The 9,344-nt window shown below is 47.7% G+C and overlaps 1 long non-coding RNA gene across 1 annotated transcript in view; it reads right to left on the bottom strand.

Annotated features, from left to right (window-relative positions):
- Positions 1–9,344, bottom strand: part of LOC144600002 (uncharacterized) — a 269,597-nt gene that overhangs the window by 140,826 nt on the left and 119,427 nt on the right. The window contains exon 3 of the long non-coding RNA XR_013548065.1: positions 4,610–4,649. This is a non-coding gene — a long non-coding RNA (uncharacterized LOC144600002). The remainder of the gene's footprint in view (positions 1–4,609; positions 4,650–9,344) is intronic.

Here is a 9,344-nt window from a genome sequence, read left to right as displayed (position 1 = left end):
GTATCATTCTCTGATTGCTAATTACAGTTAACTGTGGGCGTCACGGTGGCGCAGCGGTAGAGTTGCTGCCTTACAGCGAATGCAGCGCCAGAGACCCGGGTTCAATCCTGACTACGGGCGCCGTCTGTACGGAGTTTGTACGTTCTCCCCGTGACCTGCGTGGGTTTTCTCAGAGATCTTTGGTTACCCCCCACACTCCAAAGACGTGCATGTAGGTAAATTGGCTCAGTGAAAATGTAAAACTTGTCCCTAGTGTGTGTAGGATAGTGTTAGTGTGCGGGGATCGCTGGTCAGCGCGGACCCAGTGGGCCGAAGGGCTTGTTTCCGCGCTGTATCTCTAAACTAAACTGTTTTATATTATTTTAGGCAAGTTCGCTGTGTTTGTGTGGGGACAATGGTGCCTTGCTCTAGAGTGACCATTCTTCAATAAAGGCCAGATGGTGAATGTCAATTAGGAAAAGGGGAGATGCAACGTGACCTGGGTGTCGTGGTGCACCAGTCATTGAAAGCAAGCATGCAGGTGCAGCAGGCAGTGAAGAAAGCGAATGGTATGTTGGCATTCATAGCAAGAGGATTTGAGTTTGGGAGCAGGGAGGTTCTGCTGCAGTTGTACAGGGCATTGGTGAGACCGCACCTGGAGTATTGTGTACAGTTTTGGTCTCCTAATCTGAGGAAAGACATTCTAGCCTTAGAGGGAGTACAGAGAAGGTTCACCAGATTGATCCCTGGGATGGCGGGACTTTCATATGAAGAAAGACTGGATAGACTGGGCTTGTACTCGCTGGAATTTAGAAGACTGAGGGGGGATCTTATAGAAACATATAAAATTCTTAAGGGGTTGGACAGGCTAGATGCGGGAAGATTGTTCCCGATGTTGGGGAAGTCCAGAACCAGGGGTCACAGTTTAAGGATAAGGGGGAAGTCTTTTAGGACCGAGATGAGAAAACATTTCTTCACACAGAGAGTGGTGAGTCTGTGGAATTCTCTGCCACAGAAGGTAGTTGAGGCCAGTTCATTGGCTATATTTAAGAGGGAGTTAGATGTGGCCCTTGTGGCTAAAGGGATCAGGGGGTATAGAGAGAAGGCAGGCACAGGTTACTGAGCTGGATGATCAGCCATGATCATATTGAATGGCGGTGCGTACAGGCTCGAAGGGCTAAATGGCCTACTCCTGCACCTATTTTCTATGTTTCTATGTTTCTACCAGGTGCTGGAAGATTGGTGGTAGACCTGTATCTTTGTGGTCTAACCCTCCGAGCATGTCTTGCTCCTCCTGTTGGCTTCTACTTTCTTTGTCACAACACATGAGACGACGGCTGTTGTCTGAAGCTCCCCAATAATGATTCCACTCTCTGTTCCCCACCTCCACGGTGGTCCCCCAAGCACCAACTCTTCATTAAAGTTATTAACTCCACATCTGCTACAGGGCAAAATACTCCCTTTTCAATTTTCAGTTGCTCAAAGACATCCTCCAAATGATATTACGAAGGAAAAAAAAAATGTCAATTTTTAAAACCAATTTTGTTGTTACATGCTTCAATCCATTTTAGGAGGTAAGGGTATTGTCAAGACAAAGTTTAGAAGCATCTCTCTCTCGTAAAACTTTGCTACACCTTAACGCTCAAAGCAATCAATTCCAGTAACTGAAAGCTTGAAGCAAGAAAGATAAACAATGGTTCTCCGACTAGTTTCACTGTCGTCCTGATTAATTGCACTGATATTTTACCGATTGTAGGCCTCGTTGTCATCTTCCCCCCTCAGCTAACAATATACCAGTCTACATTTCCTTCACCAGCATCTCCTTTGATCCCCTTTGAGGCGGCACGGTGGCGCAGCGGTAGAGTTGCTGCCTTACAGCGAATGCAGCGCCGGAGACTCAGGTTCGATCCTGACTACGGGCGCCGTCTGTACGGAGTTTGTACGTTCTCCCCGTGACCTGCGTGGGTTTTCTCCGAGATCTTCGGTTTCCTCCCACACTCCAAAGACGTACAGGTTTGTAGGTTAATTGACTGGGTAAATGTAAAAATTGTCCCTAGTGCGTGTAGGATAGTGTTAATGTGCGGGGATCGCTGGGCGGCGCGGACTCGGTGGGCCGAAGGGCCTGTTTCCGCGCTGTATCTCTAAATCTAAAAATCTCTCATTTTCACACCTTACCCTTCCATATCTCTAGACTCCCTCTCCCCCGACTCTGTCTGAAGAAGGATCTCATCACCCATCCCTTCTCTCCAGAGATGCTACCTTCCCCGCTGAGTTACTCCAGCTTTTTGTGTCTATCTTCGGTGTAAACCAGCATCTGCAGTTCCTTCCCAACACAACACAACAAACTTTGCCTAGAAGGTACCAAACATCGACTGCTCTTTAAAACTAATTATTTTTATGTAAAACATAATGGTAAATGTGACAAAAGATGGGAAACCAGTGAGACTAATAAATACAATTTGTTTTAACAGTGCTCTCCTAAGTAACTGTTCACGTTTTGTGTGTCTGAAAGATCTTGCAAATTAGTTTGCTCCCTTGGCCTTTGCTTACAACCAAACAAATGCTTCGCAGTGCTCGCTCGTTCCACTTGCCTGTTGAAAGACAGGTTCGTTGGAAGATGAGGGGAGTGTATAATATTATGAGGCATAGATAGACAGTTAGAGCTAAGGTTGCCAACTTCCTCACTCCCAAATACGGGACAAAGGGTGACGTCACTGCTCCGCGCCCCGCGTGACCTCACCCAGCCAGCGGCCACGCGCTAAGCGACCCGCCTCCTGGCCCGGGCGGCCACCATTGGTGGAGCGTGAGCACGTGGCCGCTGGCTGGGTGAGGTCACGTGGGGCGCGGGGCGGTGACGTCACCCTTTATCCTGTATCTGGGAGTGAGGAAGTTGGCAACCCTACAAATAAGGGACAAGGGCGGTCCCGTACGGGACAGACCAATGTAGCCCAAAATACGGGATGCCCCGGCTAATGTGGGACAGTTGGCAACCCTAGTCAGAGCGTTCCTCCACCCCCCAGAGTGGAAATATCCAGCGTTAAAGGGCACAGCTGAAAGGTGAGAGGGGGCAACGTTCAAAGGAGATGTGTGGGGTAAGTTTTTACACACAGAGGGTGGTGGGGGCCTGGAAGGCGCTGCCAGGGGTGGTGGTGGAGATACGACATCTTGGAGAGGCACATGCTGGTGCAGGGAATAGTGGGATATGGATCATGTGCAGACAGAGGAGACCGGAAAGTTATTCCTGAATTTTCTTCAGGCAATGCCATCCATGTCAAAATATCTCACTGCATTAAAAAAAACAAAGCTTCGTTTCGTACAGAGATGCACACGAACAGGCCCTTCGGCCCACAATGTGCCAGACAAAGTTCTACTCAATAACCAAAGTCTGTAGCCTCTTTTTTGCTCTGGTTTATTTTTCACCCACATGTTTAGACCGTAATGTTGTCTCCTTATAGTTTTGATGTGTTTATGCTTTATTCTTAATTGTTAACTGTCTGTACGGAGTTTGTACGTTCTCCCCGTGACCTGCGTAGGTTTTCTCCGAGATCTTCGGTATCCTCCCACACTCCAAAGGCGTGCAGGTTTGTAGGTTAATTGACTGGGTAAATGTAAAAATTGTCCCTAGTGGGTGTAGGATAGTGTTAATGTGCGGGGATCGCTGGGGCGGCACGGACCCGGTGGGCCGAATGGCCTGTTTCCGCGCTGTATCTCTAAATCTAAAATCTAACTGTAAGTTTGTGTTGTCATTTGTGAGCGGTGCACCAAGGCACATTCCTTGTACGTGCACATACTCGGCCAATAAACTTATTCGTTCATTCACATGATGCCACGACCATCTGCATGCAAAACCCCATATCACTCCATTCGCTGCATATCCATGGGTCTATACAAACGTCTCTAAAATGCCACTATCATGTCTTCTGCCACTCACCACACTCCACAATAAAAACCTGCCCACCCACTCTAGTGCCCAGAGTTTTGATTGTCTCTAGTTTTGATATTACAACCTTGGGAAAAAGGTTCTGACTGTCTACCCTTTCTACGCCTCTCATAATACACAATAGACGATAGGTGCAGGAGGAGGCCATTCGACCCTCCAAACCAGCACCACCATTCAATGTGATCATGGCTGATCATTCTCAATCAGTACCCCGTTCCTGCCTTCTCCCCATACCCCCTGAGTCCGCTGTCCTTAAGAGCTCTATCTAGCTCTCTCTTGAATGCATTCAGAGAATTGGCCTCCACTGCCTTCTGAGGCAGAGAATTCCACAGATTCACATCTCTCTGACTGGAAAAGTTATTCCTCATCTCAGTTCTAAATGGCCGACCCCTTATTCTTAATCTTACACACTTCTAGCAGGTCTCCCAATAACCTCCAGCATTCTAGAGAAAGCAATCCAACTCAGTCCAACCTCCCCTAGTAGCTGGAGCCCTCTAATCCAGGCAGCATTCTGGTATACCTCCTCTGTACCCTCTCCCTGTAGCTAATGCCCTCTAATCCAGGCAGCGTCTGGTAAACCTCCTCTGCACCCTTCCAAAAGGCTCTCAACATCCTCCCTGTAAATGAGCGACCAGAAACGCACGCAATACTCCAAATACATCCTTTCCAAAGTGGTTACATCGTGCTTACCAAGTCTCTTGCAGAAGGGGCCACCTCAGAAAGCAATCACCTGAGAAGAAACAGAACACAACACTTAATTTTCATCCAAGTACAAGTTGTTTATTTTAAACATACTTAAGAGATGATCAGCCATCCGTAACCATACTGAACGCTGGGCAGGTTTGAGGGGGAACAATAACCTACTCTTCAGATGTCACACAGCAGGGGAACAGGCCCATTGGCCCACCATGTCCGCGTCAACTAGCAATCACCACATACACAGACTATCTTACACACTCGGGACAATTTACAATTTACAGAAGACAATCACCTTACAAACCTGTGTAGGAAGGAACTGCAGATGCTGGTTTACACTCAAGATAGACATGAAGTGCTGGAGTAACTCAGCGGGTCAGGCAGCATCTGTGGAGAACATGGATAGGTGACGTTTCACAGAGTGCTGGAGTAACTCTGGGCAGAATTAATGGGTGTCGTTTCAGGTCGAGACCCTTCTTCAGACTGAAAGGTCTCAACCCAAAACATCACCCATTCCTTCTCTCCACAGATGCTGCCTGACTCGCTGAGTTACTCCAGCACTCTGTGAAACGTTACCTATCCATGTTCTCCACAGATGCTGCCTGACCCGCTGAGTTCCTCCAGCACTTGGTCTTTGCTGTAGTGAATATATTCCATCTTTATATACAACAGGTGCAGGAGTAGGCCATTCGGCCCTTCGAGCTAGCACCGCCATTCACCCATGATCACGGCTGATCACCCACAATCAGTACCCCGTTCCTGCCTTCTCCCCATACCCCTCTTGTTTCAGGAAGGCAATCCGACCATCGTCAAAGATAGACACAGATGGAGTGACTCAGTGGGACAGGCAGCATCTCTGGAGAGAAGGAATGGGTGGCATTTCGGGTCGAGAGGATCGGAGTTACTCCAGCATTGTGTGTCTATCTTCTGGTTAAACCAGCACCTGCAGTTCCTTCCCACACACTGTGTCTGACCACTGTCAGGTCTGTGATGTGTTTTTGAAGCTTCAAGACAAGCAGCACATGGCCAAACGTTCTGAATCTTGTTACATGGAGCAGCATTAAACCTGTGTGTGTGTGGGAGTAAACAAACACAATTGATGTCTCTTACTGCAAGCTGTTCTTTTATTTAATAAAGTACATAGTTTGCTATTTTAAAGTACTGGTTTCCCTCCAGTATCACGGTGAATGAAAGCCCAACACAGGAAAGATTTAGATTTTTTTTAGATTTAGAGATATAGCGCGGAAACAGGCCCTTCGGCCCACCGAGTCCGCGCCGCCCAGCGATCCCCGCACATTAACATTATCCTACACCCACTAAGGACAATTTACACATACACCAAGACAATTAACCTGCAAACCTGCACATCTTTGGAGTGTGGGAGGAAACCGAAGATCTCGGAGAAAACCCACGCAGGTCACGGGGAGAACGTACATAGAAACATAGAAAATAGGTGCAGGAGTAGGCCATTCGGCCCATCGAGCCTGCACCGCCATTCAATATGATCATGGCTGATCATCCAACTCAGTATCCCGTACCTGCCTTCTCTCCATACCCCTGATCCCTTTAGCCACAAGGGCCACATCTAACTCCCTCTTAAATATAGCCAATGAACTGGCCTCAACTACCGTCTGTGGCAGAGAATTCCACAGATTCACCACTCTCTGTGTGAAAAAAAACATTCTCATCTCGGTCCTAAAAAACTTCCCCCTTATCCTTAAACTGTGACCCCTTGTTCTGGACTTCCCCAACATCGGGAGCAATCTTCCTGCATCTAGCCTGTCCAACCCCTTAAGAATTTTGTAAGTTTCTATAAGATCCCCCCTCAATCTTCCAAATTCCAGCGAGTACAAGCCGAGTCTATCCAGTCTTTCTTCATATGAAAGTCTGGATACTTTCAAACTCCGTACAGCCCTTATCTAAACACCATCGCCCAGTGTTCTTGTGTGATGGAACGCACTGGCACGCAGAACGGGCACCTCCACAAACTTAATAAAAATAATCATCATAACTTTTATTTATATAGCACTTTTCATGCAATTAAATGCAGCCCAAAGTGCTTTCCACAAAACCAAACACATGTCTAAACAAAGATACACTTTAAAACAGTAATGGCATAGGCATACAAAGCACTGATTTATATAAAAATATAAAATGTAAAACTGGGAGAGTACAAGAGCTAAGGAAGGAAAATCAGATAAAAGCTTGAGTAAAAAGATATGTTTTTAACCGCCGTTTTAAAATCTCAACTGAACTTTTTCACCCAGAGAGTTGTGGATTTGTGGAATTCTCTGCCACAGAGGGCAGTGGAGGCCAATTCACTGAATGCATTCAAGAGAGAGCTAGATAGAGCTCTAGGGGCTAGCGGAATCAAGGGGTATGGGGAGAAGGCAGGCACGGGTTATTGATTGTGGATGATCAGCCATGATCACAATGAATGGTGGTGCTAGCTCGAAGGGCCGAATGGCCTACTCCTGCACCTATTGTCTATTGGCCCGCTGAGTTACTCCAGCACTTTGTGTCTATCTTCGGTTAAAACTAGCATCTGCAGTTCCTTCTTACATTATTGAAACAGCATTTGTTTTCCTGCACAATAACTAATAACATCATGGAAGATAATCAAACCTGGTCGACCTGTTAAAGGCATTTAATTGCAACATTATTAACCCCTGTTATTGAGGCTACATTGAAATAGAGTGTGAATTGGAAACATATACTAGGGATATATTAGAGAGCCCAGAGAGGGGCACAATGATTCATCTGAGAGGATAATATGGGCAAGGAGGAGATGTTAGTATGTGAGCTATTTGGGCCCCGTATCTGAGGAAGGATGTGCTGGCTCTGGAGAGGGTCCAGAGGGCGTTTACAAGAATGATCCCAGGAATGAGTGGGTTAACATATGATGAGCGTTTGTCAGCACTGGGCCTGTACTCGCTGGAGTTTAGAAGGTTGAGGGGGGACCTCATTGACACTCACAGAATAATGAAAGGCATCGATAGAGTGGATGTGGAGAGGATGTTTCCACTAGTGGGAGAGTCTAGGACCAGAGGGCACAGCCTCAGAATTAAAGGGGGGTTCTTTTAGAAAGGAGGTGAGGAGTTTCCTTAGTCAGAGGGTGGTTAATCTGTGGAACTCATTGCCACAGAGGGCTGTGGACGCCAAATCAGTGGACATTTACAATAGACAATAGGTGCAGGAGAAGGCCATTCGGCCCTTCGAGCCAGCACCGCCATTCAATGTGATCATAGCTGATCATTCTCAATCAGTACCCCATTCCTGCCTTCTCCCCATACCCCCTGACTCCACTATCCTTAAGAGTTCTATCTAGCTCTCTCTTGAATGCATTCAGAGAATTGGCCTCCACTGCCTTCTGAGGCAGAGAATTCCACAGATTCACAACTCTCTGACTGAAAAAGTTTTTTCTCATCTCAGTTCTAAATGGCCTACCCCTTATTCTTAAACTGTGGCCCCTGGTTCTGGACTCCCCCAACATTGGGAACATGTTTCCTTCCTCTAACGTGTCCAACCCCTTAATAATCTTATACGTTTCGATAAGGCAGAGATAGACAAATTCTTGATTAGAACGGGTGTCAGGGGTTATGGGGAGAAGGCAGGAAAATGGGGTTAGGAGGGAGAGATCAGCCATGTTTCAATGGCGGAGTGGACTCGATGGGCCGAATGGCCTAATTCTGCTCCTGTATCTTGTGAACCTGTGAGAAGGGTGGTGTGAGATACTGACTGCAGATGCTGGAATCCGCAGCTAGAGTGGTGGAGTGACACAGCAGGTCAGGCTGTATCTGTGGATGGTCCCAAGGGGAAGGATCCCGACCACACACACACATTCCTCCCACCATCTCCGTGCGGCACGGTGACGCAGCGGTAGAGTTGCTGCCTCACAGCGCCAGAGGCCCGGGCTCCATCCTGACTACGGGCGCTGTCTGTACGGAGTTTGTACGTTCTCCCCGTGACCTGCGTGGGTTTTCTCCAGATGCTCCGGCTTCCAAAGATGTACAAGTTTGTAGGTTAATAGGCTTGGTAAAATAGTAGAATGTCCCTCGTGCGTGTAGGATAGTGTTGTTGTAGTGCAAGACAGCGCGGACTTGGTGGGCCGAAGGGCCCGTTTCCACACTGCGTCTCTAAACTAAACTCAAACTAAATCTCCACCACCCCAGTCACTGCTTCTTTCCACTCCTCTGTACGTTTACCTCCTATCCACAAATCTCTTCTATCCCCCCCCTTCCCCTCCCCCCGTCCTCTTCCACCTATAACCCTCCCTCCAACGTCACATTTCACTCAGACATCCTTTGGTCTCCTTGTCACCTCCACCCTTTGTGACTTCCTCCACCCATCTGCCAAACCTCCCCTCCACCTGCGTCCATCTATCACTTTTGAGTCTGAAATGTCTTCACCCAAAACATCACCTATTCCATTTTTCCCAGAGAAGCTGCCTGACCCGCTGAGTTACTCCAGCATTTTGTGTCTACCTTTGGTATGAACCAGCATCTGCAGTTCCTTCCTAAACACATCACTTGCCTGGCTTTGCCCCACTCCCACCTCCCTTTTCCAGACCCCCACCCACCCGCACTGCATCAGTCTGAAGGGTCCCGAACCGAAACATCGCATGTCTATTCCCTCCACAGATGCTGCCTGACCCACTGAGTTATTCCAGCAACAAGGATCTTCTGTGCCTTTCGTTTCCCTTTCCCCTGACTCTCAGTCTGAAGAAGGG

The sequence above is a fragment of the Rhinoraja longicauda genome, chromosome 14, assembly GCF_053455715.1.
Source record: "Rhinoraja longicauda isolate Sanriku21f chromosome 14, sRhiLon1.1, whole genome shotgun sequence".
NCBI lineage: Eukaryota > Metazoa > Chordata > Chondrichthyes > Rajiformes > Arhynchobatidae > Rhinoraja > Rhinoraja longicauda.
The sequence above is the reverse complement of the archived record's forward strand: the minus strand, read 5'-3'. Positions and strand labels throughout refer to the sequence as shown.